The sequence below is a fragment of the Eriocheir sinensis genome, unplaced genomic scaffold, assembly GCF_024679095.1.
Source record: "Eriocheir sinensis breed Jianghai 21 unplaced genomic scaffold, ASM2467909v1 Scaffold340, whole genome shotgun sequence".
NCBI lineage: Eukaryota > Metazoa > Arthropoda > Malacostraca > Decapoda > Varunidae > Eriocheir > Eriocheir sinensis.
The window spans coordinates 400,001-414,001 of record NW_026111655.1 but is presented as its reverse complement, the minus strand read 5'-3'; the positions used below and the strand labels follow the sequence as shown (position 1 = coordinate 414,001).

At 43.5% G+C, this 14,001-nt stretch overlaps 1 long non-coding RNA gene across 1 annotated transcript; it reads right to left on the bottom strand.

Moving 5' to 3' along the window:
* Positions 1–214: 214 nt before the first annotated feature.
* On the bottom strand, positions 215–8,911 carry LOC126991790 (uncharacterized). Its single transcript, XR_007745846.1, has 3 exons — positions 3,348–8,911; positions 2,305–2,364; positions 215–1,281 (listed from the first exon to the last, which is right to left on the bottom strand). It is a non-coding gene; the product is annotated as an uncharacterized LOC126991790 (long non-coding RNA).
* Between the last annotated feature and the right edge of the window lie 5,090 nt (positions 8,912–14,001).

Below are 14,001 nucleotides of genomic sequence, written 5' to 3'. Positions count from 1 at the left end.
AATGGCAGATATTCAAAGCTTGTGAGCTGAACAAGATCTGATTTATAACAGGCAAAACCAACAATGGTGCATTACATGCGACATCTGGCAGGGGCGCATTCCTTGCATTACAACTGGAAAGTGGCAGACACCTAAAGCTTGTTAACTGAACAAGATCTGATTTATAACAGGCGGTGGCCGACCTGGTAGCGTACTGGGCCCACTTTCACGCGTGATGGACGGCGGGTTCGAATCCCCACGCTACCACTCGGATTTTTCAGTCACCGCCGAGTGGCTTAAAACTACCCACATGCTGTCCTGAAGACCACCCATCAACCCGGACTCTAGAGGAAGCCATCCAAGCGAATCAAGAACGAGTTCCGGGGGGCAGCATGAGCCAATGCAAGATGGCGCCACTATAAACACTCGCCTGCGCCAGAACGGGCTGGCCCGACCATCAGGCCCCACCTGGAAGAAGCCTTGGGCCGACCATCAGGCCCCACCAGGAAGATGCCTACCGGCGCAACAGGCAACGACGTAAAAAAAAGGCAAAACCAACAATGGTGCATTACATGTGATATCTGGCAGGGAAGATAAATGATTCCTTGCATTACAACTGGAAAGTGGCAGACACCCAAAGCTTGTTAATTGAACAAGATCTGATTTATAACAGGCAAAACCAACAATGGTGCATTACATGTGATATCTGGCAGGGGAGATAAATGATTCCTTGCATTACAACTGGAAAGTGGCAGACACCCAAAGCTTGTTAATTGAACAAGATCTGATTTATAACAAGCAAGCCCAACAATGGTGCATTACTTGCAATATTTGGCAAAGTATATGGAAAAATATTCTTGGCGTAACAAGAGTAATACTACATAATGGCAAATCCCATGAAGTTTCTCTTCTTTTGACAAAGCCTGTGCTCTTTGCTGCAGGGCTGTCAGAGTGTTTGCTCCAGCCAACATTTACTGAAATACCCCCGAGTCATAAGTGAAGTATTGAAACTGAAGGCAAGTGAAATACTGTGCTTAGAAATCTATTAGCATTTGGCCTTTGATAGTATAAGGCCAGAGCAAACCTCCTCTCTTGTAACCCATATCTCCTACTAGGCTTAGATCTTGGCATCTTGCAGCATGTTGAACCTGACCTCAGAAAAAATCCACCCCTATTGGATCTAAAAAATTGCTGGCTCTGGGCAAAAACTGCCCAGGAGTTGTAACAGCCTGGGCTTTGAGCTGCCTTGCCTCCCGGTGCAGACGGCAGACTGTTGTGTGCAGCAATTTTCACTTTTCATGTCTGAAAATACATGAAAAAATATTTAATCACAATTAATCATATCTAAATAATAAAATATGTGCATGTAATTGCATTATTTTCAGTGCTATAAGGACAGTGAATCTAAGCATTGACATTATGTCTGCATGCCAGCTTCGATGGAAGGCTTCACTTAGATTGCTTGACAAGAGTAATATTCTCAGGAGAGATGGGGGAGAGGATACAACTGGAGACTCTTGACAGATATAATGTCAAGATCTACAAGCACCCATTTACCATATATATCTTTGATGTTCAGTCCATACTAAAACATTTGTCAATGTGTTGCCACACTAAAAATATAAAAATTCCCTGTTTCTGCAATGTTAGTCATATCTAAGCCCTGCTAAACCATCCAAGTGAATCAAGAATGAGTTCTGGGCGGCAGCATGAGCCAATACTAAATGGCACCGCTATAAAAAAAAATTGGCTGCATCATGACGGGCCTTGGCCGACCGCCAGGCGCCTGAAGAAAACCTACCGGCGCTATAGGCAGGTGGGTAAAAAAAAAAAAAAAAAAAAAAAAAGGGATCACATCAGAAGAATAGACAAAGGTTTGTTAGTGGCACTTCAAGGTTATGCTACCTCTTCAAAGATTGGCCAGTCATGGTTTAAAGTGGAACAGGATAAACAAGAAACAGGTAGATATCTGTGGACACTACTGTTACTATCAATTGCCAGCCTATGGCAAAATTTGAACCTGTGCTATCAAAAACATAAGACCCATATGCTGATCACTCAACTAATCGTAACGGTACTACACCCATAGAAACATAATAAAGAGTTTAAATATATCATTCAAAATGTCAACCTTTTTACATACCTTTTTTTTTTTAAGATATGAAGCCTACTGGTGTAACAGTTGAATATTGAACTCAATTTGTATGCAGAGATGTGAAGTATGTTATTAAGCTGTAATGTTTCCAACACATTAGTTGTGATCAAAGCAACATGGAATAGTAACTAAAGAGGATAAATTATCACTGAGAACAAGAGGTTCCTTACTATATTGTGGTGAGCTTGATGGCCGAGTCGAGTTGCCTCCAACCCCATCAAGTTCACACCCTGTTGAGAGGCAATTTTTTAATCAAAGTGAAAAATGGATGCAAATGGTCACTAAAACAAGTTATTATACTTGGTGTCACAAATTTGGGCAAAGAATTTAGGGAAGGACTCCCGGACTTGGCGTCACTGATGAGGTAAATGATCTCGTGCACTCATTGGGCTATAATATATACATTGTTATAATGTGTATTATTGTCTTGTTACTATATATTACCTACTGATAATGGAAATACATGTCGGGATCAATCATCAAATACAAGGAAAAAAGAATCATGTATGGAAATTGTGAACTTTTAAGTTCATGTAACAAACAAGGTTTATTATACACAAAAAGGTTGAATACTTCAGATATAAAAGATTTTTGGATATAACATCACCCCCTTCCTCTATATTGGTTCTTTAAAGCAAGGGTTGACTACAGCTGATTATTATTTGCGGCAGGTTACACGACACTTTTTTTAGTGCAAACCATTTGGAAATCAATGATCATTATAAGGAATACTTCTCATGAGTAGCTGCTAAAACTTGACAACCTAGAAGGATGCACCAACAGGAAAACTAGCTCAAAAGCGCGCTGCGGCTAAAACAATGCTTTGGCACAAAGTCCAGGCCGTTATACCCATTGATTTAGGTCACTCCACCAGTTTTTCAAGACCAGGACTGCCGAGAATGGCTAATCGGTAATGCTAATGCTCCTTCCACCCGCAAAAAGTCTGACGTCCTCCCAAAAACTCATTTCCTGGATCTGCACCCAAAGACATACCGTAACATGGTTCAGTGATCATGGACAAAAAAAAAATGTTAAGACAATCAATATCCAATAATTTCAGGATACATAAATCAGCATCCATATGAAGGAATTCTACAACTTAAAAGTGATGTTGAGCAGGGCATGTGTTAAGTGACTTGCACAGTCTATTTTGTGAAGTCATAATTAGATTAATAACACAACAATCAACAAACACTAGATGAAGTATTCATACCAAAATCAGTACATGGAGCTGGTGCACTGCAATGGGAAGCAAATTCCTGCAGCTCACCAAGAGGGTTGAATGCTGCCACGTACTTCAGGGGGGGTGGCTAAATGTCTTCACCCTTGGCCTCTTTCTTGGCCTCTCCCCCTTCAGCTGCCACATTCTCTTGGATGATATCGGACATGTTCGGATTTGTTGGGATGTGGTTGTGTTAGATGTGGAATAACATACGACAGTGGAACATGGAAGGAAAGAGTATGTCCACACGGTAAAATACAGAGATGAGGATTGCACTGCATTAGTTGAGTGATTACAAGATGTAAATTGAAATTCTTTGGATACTGAAAGGATGTACAGGGACAACTGGGTGAGAAGGGAGAGAGATGCAGATTTTTATGTTATATAGCTAGTTACACCAATGAAGACTTAGGACATACACATTCAGAAAGACCACAATTTTGACTGATAGATGGAAAAGCACTAGATGTCAAAGTGCCAGGACATTGAAGGAAGTAATAATAAGAAAAGCAATAATAATTAATAAGTATAAATATATTTCTGATATTTTAGTTTATCTTAATACTAGTATTGGAATTTTCAAACACTAAAAATATAATAAATAAATACTGATAAATAAATTAAAATAAATACATTAATTGTACTAATACTACCACTAACAATATTAACAGCACTGCATCTAATAGACTGAGCAATAAACTGAGTCTGATATGTAACCATAATTAAACTGTCTCTGTCTGAGTGTTATGTGAAGCTTGCTCCATGCACCGTGATAGGAATGGCATAGATGCATGCAGGTTACTGAGATACCTACAGTCACCAACCACTTGTAGATATGGCACCAAAATGTGTTGGAAGCATTGGCGGCCAACTTCCATTTATTTAATTATTATTTCCTTTAAACAAAGGAGACAGCTCAAGGGCAACAAAGCGTACTTGAAAAAAAAGCACCACTACTCACCACTCCCAAACAGACAAAAGTAGAGTCTTGATACACTCTTCTTGAAGGTCAAATTATAGGCAGGAGGAAATGCAGACAATGGAAGTCTGTTCCAGAGTTTATCAGTGTAAGGGATGAAAGAGTGGAGATGCTGGTTAACTTTTGCATAAGATGTTTGGCAAGATAGAACATGCAGTAATTGACTTAAATTAGAAAAGTATAGATTTAGGAGGGAAATGGGCAGGCATTGGTTTAGTAATAGGGTGGTGGGGGAATGGAATAGATTCAGCAATCACATAGTGAGTGCAGGGACGATAGCTTGTTTTAAGAGTAGACTGGATAGCTACATGGACGAAGATGACAGGTGGTAATGGGGAGGAATCTGGAGCTGCCGTGTGTAGGCCATTCGGCCTCTTGCCGCGGGAGGAGGGGAGGCATGCAGTTAGCAAGTTCAGAACAGCTGTCAGCGTGAAAATGATTAGAATTTCCACATTATCATTGTTTATATATGTCACTTACCCCGGCTGGCATCCTTCCGTAATAAATGTAGCTTCACACCAGGCTGTGTCCTCTTTATCACCACAAAGGGACATGATTTGAGGCTCCGGCTGGCAAACGTGGCGGCGCGTCGGTGTTATGATTTTTGAACGAGGCAGCGTTGCAATCGGAGCAGAGAAAGATATTGCTGTGAATAGCGGTATAATAAGCAGTATAAGTTAGACCAAGATAATTATATTCACCCACTCTTTCCCCCAACAAACCAATGACTCAATTAATATATATCATCATTAGTATTCATTACTGATGGAAGTCAGCGTGCGTGCTAAAACAATGAGTTTGGAAGAAAAACATGATCATATAGTTTTTAAAGAACGGCAGTAGGGCTGCAATTCCTTGATTCATTCCAGTATGTATACAGAAAGGTTAAACACATAAAACACATCTAACCACACATGCAGAGAAAGTAATATAATTGCGGTATAATAATATAACAATAATAGCAATACTGATGACATGCAGTCACTCTTGGCATTCATGAGGTCTTTTACCAGTGTGTGTAAGGGTATGTGTGTTAAGGTTACCCTTCCTACTGAACACTTTGCCACACTCTTGGCATTCATGAGGTCTTTCACCAGTGTGTATAAGGGTGTGTGTGTTAAGGCTACTCTTCCTACTGAACACTTTGCCACACTCTTGGCATTCATGAGGTCTTTCACCAGTGTGTGTAAGGGTATGTGTGTTAAGGTTACCCTTCCTACTGAACACTTTGCCACACACTAGGCTTTCATGAGGTCTTTCACCAGTGTGTGTAAGGGTATGTCTATTAAGGTCACTCTTCTGACCAAACACTTTGCCACACTCTTGGCATTCATGAGGTCTTCCACCAGAGTATGTGGGTGTGTTTGTTGAGGTCACCCTTCCCAGGGAGTCTTTTCCCACACTCTTGGCACTCATGCTTCCCTTCAGCAGTGTGTGCAAGGCTGTGTCTGGTGACCTTGCTCTCGGTCTCAAATCTTCTCTCACTCAAACTCGACCTTTCCTTTTTGGCTGGAGATGCTAGTTGCAAAGTGGTGGTGGTGGTGGTGGTGGTTCTCCTGACCACCCCTGATCAGAGCATGCAAGGTGCTGTTCAAAGTTATGGCACTAATTTTTTTTCTTTGGCACAAAATATGATGAAGGAATTGCACTGTACTGTAGTGCATGGTCTGGCACTCATCCTCACAGCAGTGGCAGGCTGCTCCTGCTGGTCCTGGCCCCTCAGGCTGCTGCCCGGCCCTGAAGCCTCCACTGCAACTGAAGTCAGCAGCAGTGAGGACGCAGCACGGCACCCACCTCAGACCCTCGGTGCTGCACCAGCACCAGGGGTGGCTGTTGGGACAAAGATCACAGCCTCATAGAAACATGCTTCAAACTGAATACCAAAAGCATCTACAAATTCCATAAAATGTAGCAGAGCACAACACAGTTACTGGTTTTCAACCCCAACATTGTGACAACTGCATCAAAGAAACTGAGGCAAAATAGACCCAGAGCAGTGAACTAGCTGCCCTTGACAACCTGGAGGCAACCATGCAGCAGGCAGCTGAAAAGCACCTTGTGGATATGGGAAGCGGAAAACAGAGACAGAACAATGCTGCAGAACAGCCACCACAGAAAAGGGCATCAAGGAAGGGAAAGAACAGAGCAGGGAAGTGTGCAGAGCGTCGTCGCTTTGAGAGAAAGAACAACAAGATATCGTGGATCAAAATAAATAAATAAATAAATAAATAAAACCAGACATGTTTAAATATGAAAGAATCAAATTGTCACCAACAAGATTAAAGGAGACAAAAACTCCGGAAACAAACAACCACGGAGACAAATAAATACTCTCGGAGGCCAAGAAGTAAAGATGAAAGCTCCCTCTTGCTCTCCGTGAAGACGCAGCAAAGGTGCCGGACAAGGGGACCAGACCCAGGCTGTCCACTGTTTTCTGGGATGCTGTGACCTCCATGACTACTAGAAGGCCTCTGGCTCAATAAAGAGACAAAATAATGCAAGCACTTGTGCTGTACAAAGTCCACAGCAAAACAATGGATGCAACAAACACTTGCCAAAACAACAAGACATTAACAAATATTGGGGAGAGAGAGAGAGAGAGAGAGAGAGAGAGAGAGAGATGGCAACTACTTTAAACTGCCGGACGAGGCTGTTCCAGCTCACGAAGCGGCGTAACACTAGGTGGCTGACAACACAACAATACCGTACACGCTTACGGAAGGTAAAACAAGAAAAACGTAATACTAGCATACACAGTGCCTTCCTTATCACCACAGTTACACTCATAGCACTTATACTACATGCATTAACACATTCGAGGACACAAGCAACACACCCACGACAACCACAAACAAGCACTCACACACAACAGTCGTTTTCACTCACCATGATTCAGTATTTCGAACGGCACACAAATACGATACAAAAGCACACAGACGACACACCATCCTTCTCTTGCTGCTTCTATGTGGAGACACGGGCGCTATGGTCAACCCTGGCCCTTATTGCCCTAAGTATCCTTGCCAACTTTGTAGCAAGGCGGTGAGGTGGGGGCAGAGGGCCATCCAGTGTGATTCGTGTCGTGATAGATCCGAGCATGCTGGCTGGTACCACGTCAGCTGTATCGGGTCTTTCACGCCGACTTACGCTGGATTGGTTGACAACAGCGTCTCGTGGATCTGCTTTAGATGCGGCGTACCTAATTTATCATCCTCATTCTTCTCAGCTGATCCTATCCCACTTTTAAATTCCTTCGACACGCTATATCAGGGGTATTCAATTAAAAGTCACTGAGGTCCAGTTCTTAAAATTTCCCCCAAGTAAAAGGTCCGAACGGAAGTCCAGCTTGTGTCTTATAGCCGTTCCCTATGTCGACATTTTCATATGGATTCAACAGTATTTATTGTCTATTTTCAATGCAAGAAATGTTTAACAGAGTGCACAGCTAGCTCTTTTGCCCTAAATAAAAGTAGTCCCAGGCAAATAAATTTAAGGCCTTTATTTCAGATTAAAGAAAACAGAAATCTCAGAATAAAATAAATTGCGAGCAGAGCCAAAAAACCCTTTTTTCTCTCAAATTAATGAGGTCCCAGCCTAAAGAATTAAAGGCCTACACTTCAAGTAAAACAGTCAACATCATCAGGAGAAAATGAATAAAAAGTGGCTCTTTTAGGAAAAAGAATATGTGCAAACATAGCATTGATTAAAGTTTTATTTTTTTTCTTGAAGATGTCCCAGCCTAAAAATTGAAAGCCTACTATTCAAGTTAAAAAAAAAAGTCAACATCTTCAGAAAACAATAAATAAAAAGTGGCTTCTTTAGGAAAAACATGTGCAAACAAAGTATTGACTAAACATTTTTCTCTTTTTTTCTTACAGAGATCTCAGCATAACAAAAGTGAAGGCTTCCTTTTCAAGTAAAAAAATTCAACATCTTCAGAAAACAATAAATAAAAAGTGCCTCTTTTAGGAAAAAAAATGCAAACAGAACTTTGAACACCACCTCTTTTAGTTATTCTTTTTTTTTAACTTTTCTTAATGAGAGAAATGGGCATGGGACTGCCCTGCCAGTGATTTAAATCTTGGTTGGAATGGAGTCAGTGCCATTCTCATGCAGACATGTAGGTGTTCGTTGGTGAGCCTTGAACGGTTCTTGTTTTTGATAATGTTCATAGTGGAAAAAGCTGACTCACAGCTGTAAGTCGATCCAAACATAGTCAAGGTGTGCAGTGCTACTTTGGTGAGACCAGGGAACACACTCTCAGACACAGTCTGTAGCCAGAAAGTAGCAGGGTCAGTTGCCTCAAAATGCTCTCTTAATGGAGCATTTCCTTGCAGATCAATGAGCTCAAGCTGTAGAGATCCTGCATGTGCCCACTTGAATGTCTGTGTCACTTCCTTCGAAAATCCTCTGACTTCTCTGATGAGGAAAGGATTCTGGATTAGCAGGAGGAGCTGCTGCCCAAGGCTGGAGCTGTTGAACCTTTTACTGAAGTTTCCAATCAGCTTGTCTATGAAGTCAACATAAGGATAAACGTCTCTCTCACCCTGGATCTGTTCCTGCAGTTTTGGGAAGTGTTCACACCTCCTTCAAGATCTTCTTTAAAATGTCCAGCTTCCTCTGGAAAGAGCGAATAGCTGTCATCAAATCAGCAACTGTGTTGTTCTGGCCCTGCAGCTTTACATTGAGCTCATTAAGATGTGATGTAATGTCAACCAAAAAGGCAACCATGTTCATCTTGTGCTCATCTTGCAGAAAAAGTGAAAACTGTGTTGCTCTCTGACTCTTGACCTGCTCTAAGAAAGCTGCAATTTCTTCTCGAACAGACCAGAAACGTCCCAGTGGATTTCCTTTGCTCAGCCACCTCACATTGTTGTGCAGTAGCAGGTCATTGGCATTTGCCTCAACATCTGCCAGGAATTCTCTCAGGAGGCGATGCTGAAGGGATGAGGATGCCCTAAGGAAGTTGATGAGTTTCATCACTGTGTTCATTACTTCAGCAAAATGTTGTGATAGAGTGGCACACAGAACAGTCTGATGGATGAGACAGTGGTATGCAAGAAGATCTGGGTTGTCCTCTTTCATCCGGGACACAGCCCCCCTCTCTTTTCCCATCATGGCAGGAGCACCATCTGTGGTGACAGAGACAACCTGCTTCAGATCTATGCCCCTCTTCCTCAGCATCTCTTTTATTGCTGCATATATGTCCTCTCCTCTTGTGTGTGTTTCCAGTGGTGTTACACCCAGCAGGTCCTCACAGATCTCCTTCTTATCTTTGTTACAAAATCTCACATACACCAAAAGCTGGGCATTATCAGTAACATCTGTAGACTCATCAATGGCCAAAGATATGCATGGTGCACTCTGAATTGCAGCATCAAGCTGTGCCAGTACATCATCTGCTAATATTTCAGATTTTCTAGTTGCTGTTGAAGCTGACATCGGGATTTGTTTGATTTTTTCACACATGTCGTCCTTTTGTTTTCCCTCAAACAGTGTCTCAGCAACAGCGTTTAAGCACTCCTTCACTACTGTCCCATCACTAAAAGGTTTTTTATGTTGCCCCAAAATCCACGATACCTTTAGTGAGCATTCGTTTGCACGTTGCTGGGCTGTAAATGTATGCGTGATGAGTCGGGTCGATCTGTCATACTGGGCTTGCAGTTCGGTTATTTTGCGTGCCCTCAGCTCAGACTTCAAGGGATAACTTTGCTCAAATGAGCTGTGCTTAGATTCGTAGTGGCGCTTCACGTTGCCACTTTTAATTAGTGCCACGCTTTCGGAGCAGATGAGGCACACTGGTTTGGAGCTGCTTGCAGGAAGAATGAACAAAAATTTCTCTGTCCATTCCTCTTTGAAACAACGGTTTTCCGCATCAACTTTGCGTCTTTTGGAGCAAGCCATGCTCTCATCTGTCTCTTCCTCTCTGCTGTGGTGCACTGAGCGCAAGGTCAAGGCAGCACGCTCGAACGCTCTCCACTCCCGCTCTCACCCCCACCCCCACACTATACACTGCCCGCGTGTCGCCTGCTGGCTGCCACCGTCCACCACCTCGTCACCATGGTGAAAGGTGCATGCCACCCAGATACCCACCACGCCCTTTGGTCATACCTGCCACCCTGCATATTAGCTTGACCTTCCTACTGCAGGAAATTGAGAGTGTTCACGCTCTCACTGGCCTGTTGACACCCGCCAGCGTTGCACGGCGCCCCGCCACCCGCCACACCCTCCCTCCCCGCTGTCACCCGGCCGCAGATTGGTCACGGGTCCGGACAGAACCATCGCTCGGTCCGGATCCGGACCGGGGTCCGCCATTTGGTGATGCCTGCGCTATATCATCATAACACAGGCAACCCTGGCACACAACACCTTCTCCTGAACCCCAAACTCTCAACACCTCTCACCTCTCATAACCCGGCTCCACTTTTCACACCAAGTCCCATCAACATCCACAGACAGGTGCGCTCCCTCCGTACGCCAGACTAGACCGATCACTCACCTCTCACTACAGTTATTAACACACACAGGTCTGCCCTATCACCCTCCCCCGATCCTACCCTTTCACTTTCCCCAGTCCCTATTTCCTTTTCTTCCTCTTGTTCATCACCTCCTGCTTCACTTCCCTCCTCTACTTCTTCACCCCCTCCCGTCTCTTCTGTATCTTCACCATCTTCACCTCTCCCTTCACTTCTGCAACCACCACATCATAACCACACTTCCCTCCGATTATTAACAATTAATTTCCGCAGTAGCAAAAACAAAATAGCCCAATTACACCACCTAATCACCACACATAACCCAGACATAATAGTAGGGACAGAGACTTGGTTGACTTCTGACGTTGACAGTAGTGAGCTTTTCCCTCCCCCCTTTAGTATGACCGTTTTTCGTAAGGACCGCCCGACAGACCTCGGCAAAGGTGGCGGTGTTATCATCGCCACCAAGCCGGGTCTTTGTGTTCAGCATAGGCCTGACCTTGACACAGACTGCGAAATCACCTGGGTCCAGTTACAAACCTTCAACTGTAAATCTCTTCTTATTGCTGCTTTTTACAGACCGCCTTCTATTAATACAGACTATTTACACAACCTTCAAATTTCTCTTTCACGCATACAGGCAGACAAACACATCTGGATCACGGGTGATTTCAACCTCCCCGACATTGACTGGACTGCAATATCCCCATTTGACCCTCCCGATGCTGACGCTCCCAACCCCATTATTCCCCACACAAACAGACGCCAACTACACGACACATTCGTTGACATCATAAATACATTTTCACTTTCACAAACAGTACTCCAGCCAACACGAACACATACTGTAACACGCCCCGGTGGCCACGGTGGCCCTTTGACCACAGCACACACACTTGACCTTTTTCTCACCAACAACATTCTTAACATAACAAACACTCAGGTTGTTCCAGGACTTAGTGACCATGACATAGTCATCATTGACGCTGACCTCCCTCCGACCGATTAGACATAAACAGAGACCCAGACAGATTTTCCTTTTTTCAAGGGCTGACTTAGAAATGATCAAACAAGACCTAACTGCCTTCCGCACCGACTTTTTTGCGACTGACCCAAACACAAGACTTCCTTCCATCAACTTGAACAACCTGAAACACGCCATACACGCCTCAATGAACAGACACATACCACAAAAAACACTTTCTAGCAGGTACACACTCCCCTGGTTTTCCAGGGATCTACGCAGACAACATCGCAAGAAACAGAGACTCTACAGACGCGCGCACACATACAACACAACATAATTAGACCGCCTACAAAAAAACACCAAAAGACATTTGCCAAAAACATAAAAGTAGCGGAATGCAAACACATAGCAACTTACCTCACACACAACGTAAGAAATAACAAAAGAAACTTTTTCAAATTCTTTAAGACGCGCAAACATGACACAAACACGATTAACACTTAAAGACAACACTAACACATTAGTGCACCAGCCCACAACACAAAGCACAAATACTCAACACATAGTTCCAATCGGTATACACACAAGAACACAATTGACACCAAACATGCCACACAGCCCCCTCCCCCCCATAGCCCCCCTTGACATCACGACTAACGGAATACAGAAATTAATGGAAGGACTCGACACAACTAAATCCACTGGCCCCGACAACATTCCCGCCTTCATTCCTGGGGGCTTCGTGGTGCAGTGGTTAGCACACTCGGCTCACAACCGAGAGAGCCCGGGTTCGATTCCCGGGCGGAGTGGAAAACTTGGGGCGGCTTTTAAATCCTTTGCCCCCATCCTTGCCCCCATCCTTCAGGCCATATTTACCCTATCCCTATCACCCACCTCATTATCTTCTGACTGGCTTTTGGCAAATATTAATCCTTTATTTAAGACAGGTGACCGAACTGACCCAGCCAATTATCGCCCCATCTCACTAACATCGATTCCATGTAAAATTTTCGAACACATAATACACAAACACATAATGAATCACCTTGACGGAAACAACATCCTTACTGACGCTCATGTGAATCGCAACTCATTACTACATATCACGACATTACGAGGCTACTCGACCAACGTGACATTCAACAAGTTGACACTATTGTTTTAGATTTTGCCAAAGCCTTCGACAAAGTCCTGCACAAAAGACTGACATTAAAATTGAAATACTACGGTATTTCAGGACCTATTCTTCACTGGATCACTGCATTTCTTACTAACAGGACTCAACGTGTTCTTGATGGATCTTCATCTGACACTGTCCCTGTTTCTTCAGGTGTCCCACAAAGCACCGTTCTAGGCCCCCTTCTTTTCCTTCTGTACATTAACGATCTTCCACTGTCAACGCCTAACTCTTCCACTAGACTATTTGCCGACGATAGTTTACTGTTTAGAGCAGTAAAGACTACTGACGACTGCAGACTACTACAAAACGACTTGGACGCCCTCGAGCGGTGGAGCGCACCTGGCAGATACACTTCCGACCAGACAAATGCAAACTTATTCACCAGAGCGTACATCCCCTCCATCACACCTACACTCTCCACAATTCAAATTTAGAATCAGTTCACACACACAAGTGCCTTGGTATCCATCTCTCAACTAACTTGAAATTCAACACCCACATAGACCATATCAGTGCCACAGCCAACAGAACACGGGTTCCTGAGGAGGAATTTACATAACTGCACACCTGACATTAAACACGTAGCTTATGACACACTTATGAGACCAACACTGGAATACTGCTCCACGGTGTGGGAGCCTTACACACACAGAAACATTGATAGGTTAGAACAAATCAACACCAAGGCGGCAAGGTTCATTACAAACAATAACACTCGAACGCCTGGAATCACAACACGGATCAAACAACAGATAAACATGGACCCTCTTCACATACGCAGACAAGCACACAGACTTACGCGTATGTACAAGATCACAAACACTCACATTGACATTGACCCACAAACATACCTACACAAGGCAAACAGTCAACGTACTCGTAACACACACATCCATAAATACCAAACATATCACACTAGCATTGACGTATACAAGCACTCATACTTTCCACGCACCATAAGTGACTGGAACAGCCTCCCTCAACAGATTTTAAACTGCGGTGCAATACACTCATTCAAAAAACAAATACATACTCACTTGTGA